Source organism: Cetorhinus maximus, chromosome 13, assembly GCF_964194155.1.
Source record: "Cetorhinus maximus chromosome 13, sCetMax3.hap1.1, whole genome shotgun sequence".
In the NCBI taxonomy this organism is placed as follows: domain Eukaryota; kingdom Metazoa; phylum Chordata; class Chondrichthyes; order Lamniformes; family Cetorhinidae; genus Cetorhinus; species Cetorhinus maximus.
The window spans coordinates 25,549,199-25,563,775 of record NC_135891.1 but is presented as its reverse complement, the minus strand read 5'-3'; positions in this window follow the sequence as shown (position 1 = coordinate 25,563,775).

The following is a 14,577-nucleotide window of genomic DNA, read 5'->3' as shown; positions in this document are numbered from 1 at the left end:
GCTTAACAGGACCACAAGCTAAAAGTTAACTGAAAGAAAATATTGTTTGACATAAACGCAAGGCAGATTTAACACTTTGCTGCGTTTTCTGTTTCCTGATGCTCAATTTCCGCATTGTTTACAAATGATTGTAAGAGTTGTTTTAATTTATCCAAGTTTTATTGGACTTCAAAAATTGTCTTCACTGAAAGGACTGTTAATCTGCCTTGGGTTAACAGCTACTTCTACACCAATTTATTTTCTCAAGCCTTGTACGTGAGTTCTGTGTTGAAGCACACATGGCTGATTCCTCAGGAATGAAAGGGTATTGTTGCAAAAAGAGTCTTGTGAAGTTAGGACGTTTCATGATTTCAAGCAACTCTACAAATCTCCTCTTAGTTTTCTCCGGTCTAAGGAGAACAACCCTAGCTTTGCATCCTGGATTAACCTTTTCAGCACCATCTACTATATTGTATGCTTCTACGGGCTGTATTTTATGGCTCCCCCGGGAACGGGTTTGCAGACTGGAGTGGCCTGTAAAATGCCATGGATGCCATGCCTGCTGCCTACCCACCTGCCCCAGCCTCTGCCACAATTTTACCGCTGGCAGGGAAGGCATAGGCTGGCCCTTAACTGGCTAATCCCACCGCTGTTGGGATTTAACAAGAGGCAGGTGAGGCCTACACCAAGTGTCTAGCATGGCAGTTTTCACTGTGTGGGTTGATAGCAGGCAAGGGGGTACCTCCTTGATATTCCCCCTAGACCCATTGGAGGGGCCACTTGGTTGATCCCCCCACCCCACTCTGGTTCCCCTCCCCCATTCTTGCGCCCGGCCTGTCCACCCCGGCTCTCCACATCTTCTAGCCTGGCTGCGGTGCCCCCACTGACCTTTCACTTTGGGTACCTGGGGGTCTGGATGCAGACTTAGCAGTGGCTACCACACCCGATGGCGCTGCTGGGACCAGAGAGCTGCCGAACATTTGATTGGCCAGCAGCTCTCAGAACCGTGACTTCCTGTCAGATGGGGACAGGAAACCAATTACCAAACTCATAACTGTTAAATGCCTGTGAGGCGGCCTGCTGGAGCTGGGGTGGGCTCACCCTGGCTTTTTCGTGGGGAGGGGCAGGTACCCTAGCGCACCTGTTAAATCCAGCACTGTGAGATTAGCTCTCAAAAACCCCCATAGAAGCTGATTGAACTCCAATTTTTCTAGTCATTCTTCATAATTCAGACTCTGACAGTAGGGATTAGCGATGTAGCCTTTCTTTGCCTCCAGGGCTTGTTTCTCAGCAAGGTGAACTGGACACACTACTCAGAGCACTGGGCAGACTGAGCACAACCCCCCCTGACTCGTCTTCTACTGTTTTGGCTATGTTGTTCAACATCTGTTGAGTACTGCTTTGTACTGAAATTAACTTACTGGGTGAATTTTGACTTGTTGCCAGGCAGAAAACTGGCATTTGGCAACTGGATGCTAGTTGTACACCCTGCCTGATTTTCCTTTTCACTGAAGCCAATAGAAAGAGAATTGAACGGTTGTATAATGGCCTATTGGTTTTGTTGCCATTCGTTCTGAATGCGGGTACCTGCTACCAATCTACTGGTAACTCTCCATTGTTCATTGATGCCCTCATTGTGATTGCTCATGGATCTCTTTACTAGCTTCTCTTAAGACTTTGAGGATAAATAACATAGAAACCTGAAGATTTACATAATTCACATTTTCCCAACGGAAGCCAGTTATTCCACCACTGGCAAATTATGTAATGACATTTGTGACATGTATTTGAACTCAGCACCATAAAAAATCTGGATCAAATTCTTTCTAAAGGCACTTTCGTACTGACGCTTGTTTAGGTCATCATCCATGCACCTGCTCCACTCATTTACAATGCTAAATCCAGCTTTTTTATCCTAATCGTAGACTTATGGATGGAGTTTTACATGAGTCTCGAGACATTTTTTATATCATGTGAGCTTTAAACCTGCGTCACTTGGTTGTTCCACACGTTGGCCTGTTGGAACTCGCTGCAGACCACAAAATGCAAAACTACCAAGACTTGCTAGAGTAAGTTGTTAGGAAGAACTGTTTCTAATGAGGCTTCTGTGCTGTCAATATTGACATATCCTGGCAATTTAATAATTGCATGACCTGTGCATGGGGAGCATTAAGATACTCAGCTGTCATTTTGGGCAGAATTTTATGTTCCGCGGGCGGGTGGGCGGGCACGCAACTGACTCGATCAGAAGTAAAATAGCGCGCGATGATGTCGGGTGAGTGTCCCAGTGTCATCACACACTCACATGATATTTCAGTCAGTGGGTGTGCGCAAGAGTTAGCAGCACGCCCATCGACAATTAAGAGGCCTATTGATGACGTTAAAGTTTCAACTAATGTGGATTTTTTGCTGCCTGTCCAATGCTACAATTGGCGGACAGGCGAATCGGCCAGGTGGCCTTTGCATTTTTGAGGAAACCTCATCCAACGATGGGATGAGGTTTCCAATTTTAATTTTAAAAAATTGTTTGGACAGAATTTTTATTATCTATATGTTCAGGTGAGTGAGTCCTATGTGGGGGCATTTCTTTCAGAATTTCATAAGCTTTATTTTTGGATTTAAACTTCTTCAGTTCCCTGAGGCAGCTCTCTGTCTTCAGGGAGCTTTCATTGCGCGATTCCCGCTCCCCCGTGCTGACGTCAGCACTCGCCCTCTTCCCGCCCTCACCCTGGCAGCGCTGAGCTTCTCAGCGCACCTTTCATCCTGGCTGGCCGCTAATTGGCCGGGGGCTGATCACGTGCGGCGGACTGTTTCCTGGCAGCTCCCAGGCCTGCCCACCGTGCCTGCCCAATGACCCGAAAACCCTTCCCTTTATTTTCTTTCTCCCTCTTCTAAACGGAAGCTAATGTTGAGTTGTGTATATACTGCAGAGCTGTAGAAAGCACCCAACACACTATCATTGGCTGTGGAGGTAACCTATGCACTGAATTTCTTTGCCACAGGCTTATTTCAAGCTGTTTCAGGGGATACTTCAGACAGTTGACCATTCAGGTAAACAACTGATGCCACGTTTGCTCAGTATCAGTCTGAGAGACCTGTGGAATTCTTTAGGATGACAAGACAAAGCCACAGGTGGAGCCCATATGGTCATAAATACGCCATTAGCCACTTCTGTTTCTTGGATCAATATGAATGACTGCCATTCCTACAGATAGCCCGAGATCACCAGCACCGTATCATGCTTATATTTATTTATTTGGGGGCTGCTATGATTCATTTATAGTGAGGCAGATCATGATGCTGGCATCTTCCTGCATCTATTTGAATCCTTAAACCCTGCCTGATGGCACCTGAATCACTCCCCAGCTGCTCAGCAGAATTAAAATGTCTATTCTGTCAACAGGGCTCTATTAGAATACACACTGGAATGCTAAAAGCTTCAAGTGCCCCAATATTGCACTACAATGCCATCTTGCATGTGCATTAACAATAGTAGTGGTTTGTTACAAGCTACATAACTTTGTTTTGGAAAGGATCCTCAGAACCTAGGCTGACGCTCCAATGCAGTACTGAGGAAGTGCTGCACTGTTGGAGATGCCACCTTTCGGTTGAGATGTTAAACCAAGGCCCTATCCACCTGCTCAGGTGGATGTAAAGAATCCCAAGACACTATTTCGAAGAAGTGCAGGGGAGATATTCCCAGTGCCCTGGCCAATGTTTATCCCTGAATCAACATCACAAAAACAAATTACCTGGTTATTATCAAATTGCTATTTGTGGGAGCTTGCTTTTGCAAATTAGCCACATTTCCTACATTACAACTTCAGTAATATTTCATTGGTACTAAAGCACTTTGAGCCATCTGGTAGTGGTGAAAGGTGCTATATAAATACAAATCTGTCTCTTTTTTCAAATGGGGTACAGAAAAGGAAGGAAAAGTGTGACCCATGTAAAAAGGCGCAATGGAGGACTCCCTGTTTTCAGCCAGAGACATTCATATTCAATTCATTCTGGACCCCTTCTGAGAAATTAGTTAATCTGTTCAATAAACATTATTCCTACCTGTCTCTGAGAATCGATCATGCGCACAATCTTGTGTGTTTCCATCAAAGCACACAACACCTATTCATCACATATCATCTAGCCCCCTTCCAGACTGTTTCAATACCTGAGGAAGGGACACCTGAATTGCACCAATTTAGAAAAACTGGATTTACTGCCCTTAGTAGCTGTGCCCATTATCATAGTTTATCACCATCATATTTCCCCTGGACGTCACTGTGTAATATTCTGCCTATACCTAATCTAATCTATTACTCTTCCTAAATGTTGCTTGAAAGACTAGAGCTTGTGAGGTCAATGGCAGTTGTTTTCTGTAGGTCTAATTGGGGATTGTTGTGCCCTGCCTTTCCTTGTGTGCTGAAAATGACCAGCTGCAAATTACATCTCCAGTGCTGTTGCCTGGGTACCCTGGTTCTGTTCTTCCACAGTTATGTGTGTTGACATTTAAAAGATATTTGACCTATTGCCATGAGATAGGATCATGTGAATGTTTCTCTGTCAGACCACTAGTACTGGGCATTCACTCTGCAAAACATCTGATCCTTAGAAGTACAAGACTGAATAAGATCCATGAAGCCCTCTCCAAATGGCCACTCAAGGCCTTCATGTAACAGTGTGAGTTGTCCTGCTTTATGGCACTTCTGTGTTAAGAACATCTGCTGCATCTTACCTAGAACTGTCACTTGCTCTGAGGTATCCTGCTTTGCTGTGAAGCCCACTTGATGGTGCTGGTAGCTATGGATCCCTCCAGTTAGCCATAGAACTGCTACACATATTGTGAAACTTTTGTTCCTAGCACCTGCATGTGTACATGTGATTCTCTACAAGCATCTCAAGGATCCTTTATTTTAAAAGTAGGATCCTCAGATCAGAATTCAAAGGCTCTTCAGCTCAGGAGCATCAGGCTCCTCAGCCTTCAACTCCTCACTCTTTTGCCCATTCCTGCTAGGTGCATCACTTCTTATGATGCTAACAACCAAAAACCCGCAGGTACCTCTTTCTGACCTGGTGCCAAGCAGGAAGCTGGAGAATAATAAAAAAGTGTAAAGCCTGAAGCAAAGGTGGCCAGGTTAATCTTCTCCCATGGTTGTGGAGAACTTGCTTTTTCTTAGCATTTTAGTTAAATATACACTAACATGAGGATACTTGCAAGAAAGCCCATTGTGCTGTGTATCTCCAAAAAAGGTGCCAGCCATGCAGCGTAGGTGACGGCAAGCAGAGTACACAAATGGGATGACAGATGTTCCTACCAGACCAAAATAAAACCCAAATGCCTTTCAAGAGGAAGCAAACAGCTAAGGTTGTAAGAAAATGTTTAGAAAAGATTTGGATGGAAATGCAAGGAAAAGCTATGGACATCTACTGCAGGACAACCTCCAGTTCACTGTCATGAGAATCTGGTTCTGAGCCCAGAATTCCCTGACTGCTTGTTGTCTTGCACTGAGTCAGAACTTCTGAAAGGATTTCAATTCTCCAGAAGCACGAGAATTTCTTCATCCTTGCACCCCACAATTGGAAAGACCAATCCTGAAGGGATTTATGATGTAAGCGCATCCAACATTATTGAAACTCAGCTGGGAAAATTGGCAGGAGTCAGTAATACATAGTTGGGATGATAGAAGTCCCAGCCTGTTGCATTCTGCCAATGTTATGACTAAACAGATTTTCTGGGCTTAGGATAACCTGCATGATATGATGGGTTCCAGGGGCTAATTCTGCCTGGACTTGGAAACTCACTGCAAGGCGGGGGTGACAGAGGATCTGCAGCCCGTAAGTCAAGGAAGGGAACATCACTGAAGTATTGGCAAGGAAGCAATGGGGAAACATTCATCAATGACTGATGGATCCAGTTGTGCCTACATGGTCCTTTTCAATTCTGTTTGGCATTCTATATCACCTGCCAAAACTGGATGCCTGATGAATTTCTGAATTATTTGCCAATATGACCATGGATAATGTAATACATGACACCTGTACGTCACTATCATTTTAATCCTACTCCACCCATCCCATGCTGCTTTTGCCTGTCACTTCCAGCAGAAAATGCAAGGGGCTGAAAAATGGGCAGTGACCTCTTGTTATGGATCTCCACTAATTCACCACTTCTGTGCCACAGCTGGTTCAAAAACAGTTTCAAGACAGTAGGAAATCCTTCCCCTATCACCGCAGTTTAGGATTGCTATACAATGTACCCCATTTTTTCACTTGCTAATTAGTCAAAATAATAACCAGCTAGAATATAATCCACACATGAAGAATATATTTTGTCTTTTAAGAAATTCTTGTTATGTGTTCTCTGTGCACACGCACACACAGGTTTGATAATCGAATCTCCTTTTTTGTTGATGTATATGCCTATAAACTGAATTTTAACTCAGATTTCCTGCATTGTTCACTATAGGGTGTAAATACTTACTAGTTTGCTGGTGGATTTCTGTTAAAGTGGTTAACTTTGAGTCTTTATTATATTAAAAAAAATGCAAAATAAATTAGTGACCCCATGTAGAAAACAGTCATGTGTCTGATATGATGAAAAGTTATTGTTTCTGATGTGCTGGAGTTATAGAGATTCCTAGTGAAGTGACAAATTATGCTTGGCATTTGGTTCAGATTTTTCCCTCCCCCTTCATTTCATGATTGCCGATTATATAATAGACGCTGACAGTAATATAATGATCAATCTCCACAGAAACCTGCTGTGGGTGATAAAGAGGAAAACCTCATCCATCAGCTGGCATGAATGAGTTTTTTTGCAGCTGTTTGCCACTTTTGTTTTATGCCCTTTGTCCCAACTCACATTTAATTGCATCTGCCTTTTGTCCAGCTTCTAAGTAATCCTGAATAGGTTCTGGTCTTTGGGTCAGATATTTAGAACAAAACAACATTTTTCATTAGCTTTTTATTGAGGGTCAAAATTCCAAACAGTGTTTTGTTTGAGAGTTAATCTCTGGGATGGTCCAACATGCCAAACCACAAGTGATGGATGCAAAACCCCACATGGTGAGTTTTGGATTTCAAATGTGGCAGCCTGGACCATTGCCAAGTGATTGCCGAAAGAAAAAATACAGCTACTAAAGTGCTATAGTTGAATTGAGCTCTCTATTTGTTGTACAGATACAAGGGTAGTCCATTCTTTCTAAGCTGCTCCTTTACTTCCCTCCACTGGATAGCAAAACAAAAATGACAATGTTGATTGTTGGTTCTTGGAAAATTGCACGGATAACTGGACAGTAAATGAAGCAACAGATCTACTGAGGGCTTTAAGTGAAGGAGAAATAAGGTGCTGATGTCTCTTGGCCTCTAAGAAAAATAGTTTCCTGTACTATGAGTTGTCGATCCTATTTGGTAAGCTGATTGCACAGATGTTCAATTTATGGTGAATACGTATATCAAAGTGTGAGAGACGGAATAAAATAATGTCTATGGCTGGGATTTTCCGGCCCCGTTGCGAGTGGGATCCGCTGTGGGTGAGGTGGCGCCCCAGCCGGAAGTCCATTGACTTGCAGCGGGACTGGAAGAAAACCCCGCCCTACATTTTATTTTAAGATAACACTGAACAAGCAAAGTTCATTTGGACCACCAGGTTCCAATTTGTTTTAGATGGAAACCATCCAACCAAATTCTTCCCCTGAGTAATGGCTCTGGGAATTATTTCTTTGCGCCCAAATGCAGAACTCTCAATCTTATACCTCTAATCAGTGGTATTTTTTGAAAATTGACTTGATCATCAATTCACACAGCACGGAAAGAGGCATTCAGCCCAAGGTGTCTGTGCTGGCTCTTTGAAAGAGCTATCCAATTATTTCCACGCCCCTGCTCCTTCCCTGTAGTCCTGCAAAATGTTGCTTTTCAAGTACATCTCCAACCCTCTTTTGAAAGTTACCATTGAATCTGTTTCCATCTGTTTCAGGCAGTGTATTCAGAACAACTCACTGCGCAAAGCAAATTATCCTAATCTCCCCACTTGTTAATGATATGAAATACCCACATGTACAAAGTGTAGTTAATTAGCAAGCCCCATTATCTTAACCACTCTTACTTAGTTGATTATGTAAAGTAAGTTGAAATACAATCCTTTCATCCCTGCGATCTAATTTGAAGTCAACCCATGCAAAATAATATACCTGTTCCAAAAGCTTTTGAATGTCCAAAATAAAGTTGATTTAGATACTTTAAATTTAGTTCGTAATTGATGGAGTGATGGGTAAAAAGCTGTCCCTCCCAGAATTTGAAAATCAGGGAAGTTTTTTGGTTAGGGAGCAGCAAAGTAGTAATAAAATATCATGTTTGTACAGTAAAGCAAGCTGTGGTTGAAATACATTTTTGAATCGTTGCAATGGGACTTCGATATTGAACCTGGTTTTTACTATACTAACCTGAGAGTAAGTAATGTTTGTTCAAGTTCTTTTACAGGAGAGCATGGAAAAAAATTAAGTTGTTTCACTACTGTTGGTCGCTGCTGTCATCATCAGAATCAGCATTGACAACAATATTTATTCAATATGGAAAGCTGCCCAGAATTAACTAGTTTCATTGGAATGATTTGTGGAATATATCACTGTGAATCCTCTTCAGTGTCTACACTTCTGGAAATGATAAGAATTGTGAACAAACCTGCCAATTTGTAGTTTTCCAAAATATTACTGAATTAATTAGATGCTTGCATGATAGTGACTTATGCTGGTGGAATATCCCACTAGTGGCATTCCTATTACACACTGGCATGGCTTTGCATTCCAGACATCCTAGTAAGAGTATTTCTTTTCATGGGTGAAAGCCATCTGCTGATAATTAAGAATCAGTAAAGATATAATTAGAATCTGCCAGGCGTGAAATGAACCATGTCTATTTTTAATAAAGTTTTCAAAAAATTTCCATCACATTTAAATATGTTTCTAAAACTCTCAAACTCTTTTGAATCCTATTCTGAATTATTTCAACAGTGCATCAAGGGTTCTATTTGGGAGATTACGAGCCAAATGCGTGTATCCATTTAATATATTTGTGGAAAAATGAACATTTTAACATGGTAATTGCCTTAGGATTAGTGCAACAATGCACTGCACTGTACATTACATATTTATAATTGAATGAAATAATGGCTAGGCTGGGATGTGTTCTCATGCCAGAACAGTTAGTTTGAAAATCAAACATTTGGGGCTGGATTTTACCATCGGCGAGTGGGGGCAGGGCCCGCACGCCGACACGTAAAATGACGCGTGGTGACGTTGGGCGGAACTCCCGACATCACCGCGCTCCATTTAAATTTTCAGGAAGGCGGGGGCACAACAAAATCAGCTGCGTGCCTGCCAACCTGTCAATGGCCAATTGAGGCCATTGACAGAGCAATTAAAGTAATTAGTGGACCTGCCCGTCCAATCTTAACGTTGGCGGGCAGGCCAGGAGCCCTGGCATGAACTAGAAAACACATGAAACCTCATCCACGGGCGGGATGAGGTTTCATGTAGCGTTTTAAAAATTTTAATAAATTTTTTTGGAAATTATGAACATGTCCCAACTCATGTGACATTGTCACATGAGAGGACATATTAGGGAAATTTTATTTTTCTATTTTGAGCTTTTTCACATTTAGAGCCGATCTCCCTGAGGCTGCATTTAGCTGTCCATGCGCGAAAGAGCGCACTCTCGATTTTGGGAATCCCCCCTGCCCGTAAAGGAAGCGCATAGCGCTTCTGTGCGGATGTCACGCTGGGCGGGCCTTAATTGGCCCGCCCATGTAAAATGTCGTCACGCCTCCGATCGGTGGTGCCGATCGGAAGCGCAGCAGCATACACCCGCCCATCAATTTCCCCCCCAACGGGGGGAAAATTCAGCCCTTGAACTGGGACTTTGTTTTAATGATTCCTTAAGTACTGAAGTGAAAGTTTAGCACCATCACAGGGTGGAATTTTACACCCTTGTTGTGGGGGAAGTGGGGCTGTAAAATGCGTCGATACATTCAGAAGTCCATTGACTTCGGCGGGTCTGTAAAATCCCACCGGTGTAAAATTCCGCCCCACAGTTCTTGGCCAATCACCAGTCTCCATTTATTGTTTTTATAATTTGTTCAATTTGAAGTCGGGAAAACATTATCCACAAAGTACTTGGGGGTAAATCAGTTAAAAATTCAAGACTGGCAAAATTGGGAAGATTAAGAGAACAGGATTTCTAAAATATTAAAACCAATAAATTGAGGTTGACTATATCAACAGATACTTATTTAACTTGTTTGTAACTTATTTCCCTGTAAACATTTGTTATGTGTTAACATGTGTTAACCTAATTATATTATCAGATATATATATCAGATAGTGATCAGAGCAATGTCATAAAAAAACACTAATCATTCATCCAATTGAGGCCATTGACAGCAATCTGCTTGCTTTCCAATTCTTAACAGATAAACTTCTGGACTATAAATAGGACTGAGATGAATTTCGCTTTCAATGAATATGAAAAAGCTTTTAAAGTTAATGGTCATGCAGTGAATCTCAGTTTTGAAAAAGATAGGGACAGTTTTTGAGATGTTGAAAGTTCCACATGGACATCATTTTAGCTTTGAGACAAAGTTATCTTGCTTTTATAGTTGCTATAGTATCTGAGTATGACTGAGTGTTTGCTATCAAGGCAATCCCTGTATTAAGCAAAAGCAGATTTTGTGTTTACTTACTTACAGCAGTGCTGTAGAAGCTGCCTAGGGAATGGAAAACATGTATGGTATCTATTCAACTGTGATGCCATTAAGTCAGCAAGACCTTGAGAAGATCTTCACATTTAGGTCAACTATGCATATATAAATCTCAAACAAAAAAAAAGATTGCCCCTACAACCATTTTAACATCTTCAAGAATGGATCAGAGACAAGCAAATTCCTATAGCATTAATTCCTACCAAATTACAATAACATGAATTCTCAATTAAGTTCATAGAAGGAAAGGTGTATAATATTGTGGGTGTGGCTTTGCAGGAATATCTCCAATCCTAGAGCTATAAATAAATGAGGATTTGCCAAATTATCTTTGTTGAAAGTCAAGTGTTTGAAGTACGGGTATGTACAGTGTATTTTTTGCCAGTTGGTAGAACTGAGTTTGCTCTTGTTCACAAAATGCTTTTGACTTTTGACTGGACTATTTGCTTTTATGTGCAGGCAATGCAATAGGGCTAATAAAGTCAAAGTATTATGCACCAGCAAACAATAATGTATCCCCATGCATCATCCCAACTGCCACTTCAACTTAAGCTCAGAGGTTCAGAAAATTGGTATACAGCTTGGCCCTGAGCTCAGCTTCTTCTCCCACATCTGATCCATCATCAAGACAACATTCTTTCCGTCACATCTGCTTCAGCTTTCTCCCTGCGGCCATGCTCCTTTCCACCACAATTTCCTCCAACTTTATGCCCTTGTGTACACCACCCCCTCCACTTCACTACAAGTGGCCCCTCTTTCAGCCACTATGTAATCTTGATCTCCCTCCTTCGGTGTCTCTGGCTTTTCACCTTACCTTCAAATGATGTCTTCTGGTCCTCATTCCTTTCTCTCAACTGCTTGCAGTCCATTCACTATTCACTGCTGTGTAAAGCACACTAAGCTATCTCCTAGTATGTAACAAGTGTTATGGAACTTCAGGGAACCTGTATGCACACATCAGTTAACACATGGAGTCATCCAGGCCTTACCAGAAAATTATTCTGGTGAAGTCCATTACCACTTGAAAACCCTAATGATGTCTTTGACCCTGGAACTGGCTGATTGCAAATGAGGCAACTACTGGAGCAAAGTATTGCATTTATACATATTAAGACAAAAGATTGAACTAACCTAAGCTTTATTGCACATCTTAGAATGTCTTAATTCTCCAAATACTATTGTCTTTGTATTTGCCTATCCATGTAATAATATTTTCTATATATTTACACAAGCATGTGATTACTTTTAAAATAAAACGTACCACAGAAAGAAATGATAATATTAAGCCTGGAACCTGCTTACTGATCAGGATAGCTCCTAAGTGTGCAGTTTCCAGCAAGGGTATCCTTAGTTCAGATGTGAGTCCCCTGCACTGGCAATGAAGCTGTTGCCCAGGCAACTTAGATCTATTTGATTTGATATTTTATTTGCTGTTTGGTCATGTTTGAATTTGTGGGATTGGGGGGTTGAGAAAAGAATGTTCTTGGTGTGCAAAGACAAAAGCAAAATACTGCAGATGCTGGAAATCTGAAATAAAAAACAGTAAATGCTGGTAAAACTCAGCACATCTGACAGCGTCTGTAGAGAGACGCAACATAAACTGGAGGAACAGCACCTCATCTCCTGATTAGGTACCTTACAGCCTTCCAAACTGAACATTGAATTTAACAATGAACTCTCTCCTCCACCTTGATGATTGATTGATTGATATTGATTTTGTTATTTGTTCATTTTCTTTTCTTTCTTATCCTTTTCTCCAAACCCCCCTCCCCGCCACCGGGCCATCTGTCACTTGTTTTTATGTTTTGTTTTCACAGAGTACTGACCCTTGTTCTGCTATTAATACTTTCTGCTATCTTATCTTTATGCCGTTATTAGCACCTTCCTTTCTCTTTACCACTATATTAACACTCCCTGTGTCTTGTGTCCTAGCTAATCTCTTCTTAGCTATCACCTATCCCTGACCTTCTATCTTGTTTCACCTGCTCCACCTTCTCTTAAACAATATAAAATCCATCACATTTCTACACCTCTTTAGCTCTGAAGAAGAGTCATACAGACTGGAAACATTAACTCTGTTTCTCTCTCCACGGATGCTGCCAGACCTGCTGAGTTTTTCCAGCATTTTCTGTTTTTATGTTCTTGCTACAGTTGCCTCATTGGTGGATAAGCAACGCCTAGCCACCAAATAAGGACAAGTTCTTGTCCTTATTTTCAAATTCCTCCATGGTTGCACCCCTCCCAACCTCTGTAACCTCCTCTAACCCCACAACCCTCTGAGTTATCTGTGCTTCTCTAATTCTGGTCTTGTGCGCATTCCCAATTATAATGGCCCCACAATTAGTGGCTGTGCCTTCTGTTGCCTAGGCCCCAAGCTCTGGAATTCCCTCCCTACACCTCTCCACCTCTCTCCCTCACTTCCTCTTTTAAAGTACCTCCTAAAACCTACTTCTTTGACCAAGCTTTTGGCTACCTGACCGAATATTTACATGTGTGGCTTGCTGTCATACTTTGTTTTATAATGCTTCTATGAAACACCTTGAGAAGTTTCATTACATTAAAGGTGCTATATAAATATGTTTTTGCTGTAAATCTTAAATCAAAACACAAAGCCTCTTAGTATTAGTAATTTAAGATATATTAATATTACTAAGAATATGTATTTAAATTTTACTTGTAGTTCCTAGGACTCATTAAGACAAACACCTTGGAGCCTCTGTTTTACATCACTGGTAAAACACAAATGGCAGCAATGGACCGTGGATTGTAGGGGAGGTTTGCCTTTCCGTACGGTAAATAATTAATTATGTTTGTATCTAGTAACAGAGTTAATATTCATACTAAATGCCTAAATCACTGGTGAAAAATAATCTTTCGTTCAGAGAAACAACCTCATTTTATTAATGTCTAATCTGTATTTAAGGACATTGCAATATAGGTGACAAATCTCTTTAGTAGGAAGATGGGAGACAGCTTGTGTGGCATGTTGGAGAGGATGAAATAAGTTTCTGCCCTTCTAACAATCCCCACTCTAATTAATTAATAGATCAGAGTTAAAGTAATTATTCTATTAAGAAGTCAGGTCATTTTATTGTTTAACTATGGAATGTGAAGGAGAACACTTGGTCAATTCGAATTGCAGTAAGGATGTTCATACTCTTAAGCAAGACTTGTGAACTATCAGGGTTTTCTCATTATTGAATAATCTGGTTATTTATCTATTCCTAACTGGATGTTAGAGTATGTACTTTTTTTCCTTTTGTGTATTTGTGGATAACATGTTAACTACATAATTATTACTTAATTTTAAAATTTCTGCACGTTTTATGCCACTGTAATCTTTATATACTGCAGAACATTACCCCTATTAAATGCTACAGAATTGGATCAAGAATATTTCCCATGTTTCAGGGTGATGCAACAGCCCGCATTGTACAATCAAGTTCAGTGTTCTGCTAAAATATAAATATAACAACAAGCACTTGTATTTATATTGTGCCCTTAATATAATAAAACATCCCAAACCACTTCACCGTGGCATTATAAGGCAAAAATTGACACTGAGCAACATAAGGCGTTATTAAGGCAGAAAGCTAAAAGCTTGGTCAAAGAGATAAGTTTTAAAGGGTTTAAAGGAGGAAAGTGATGTACAGAGATTGATGGCGCTTAGGACTCAGTTGGCTGAAGGCACAGCCACCACTGGTGGAGCTGAAGAGGCCAGAATGAGAGGAGCACATATATGTTGGAGAGTCATGTAGCTGGAGGAGGTTACAGAGATAAGGAGGGAGTGAGACCATGGGGGAATTTTCTGTTTTTATGTTCTTGGTACAGTTGCCTTAACGCAGGGG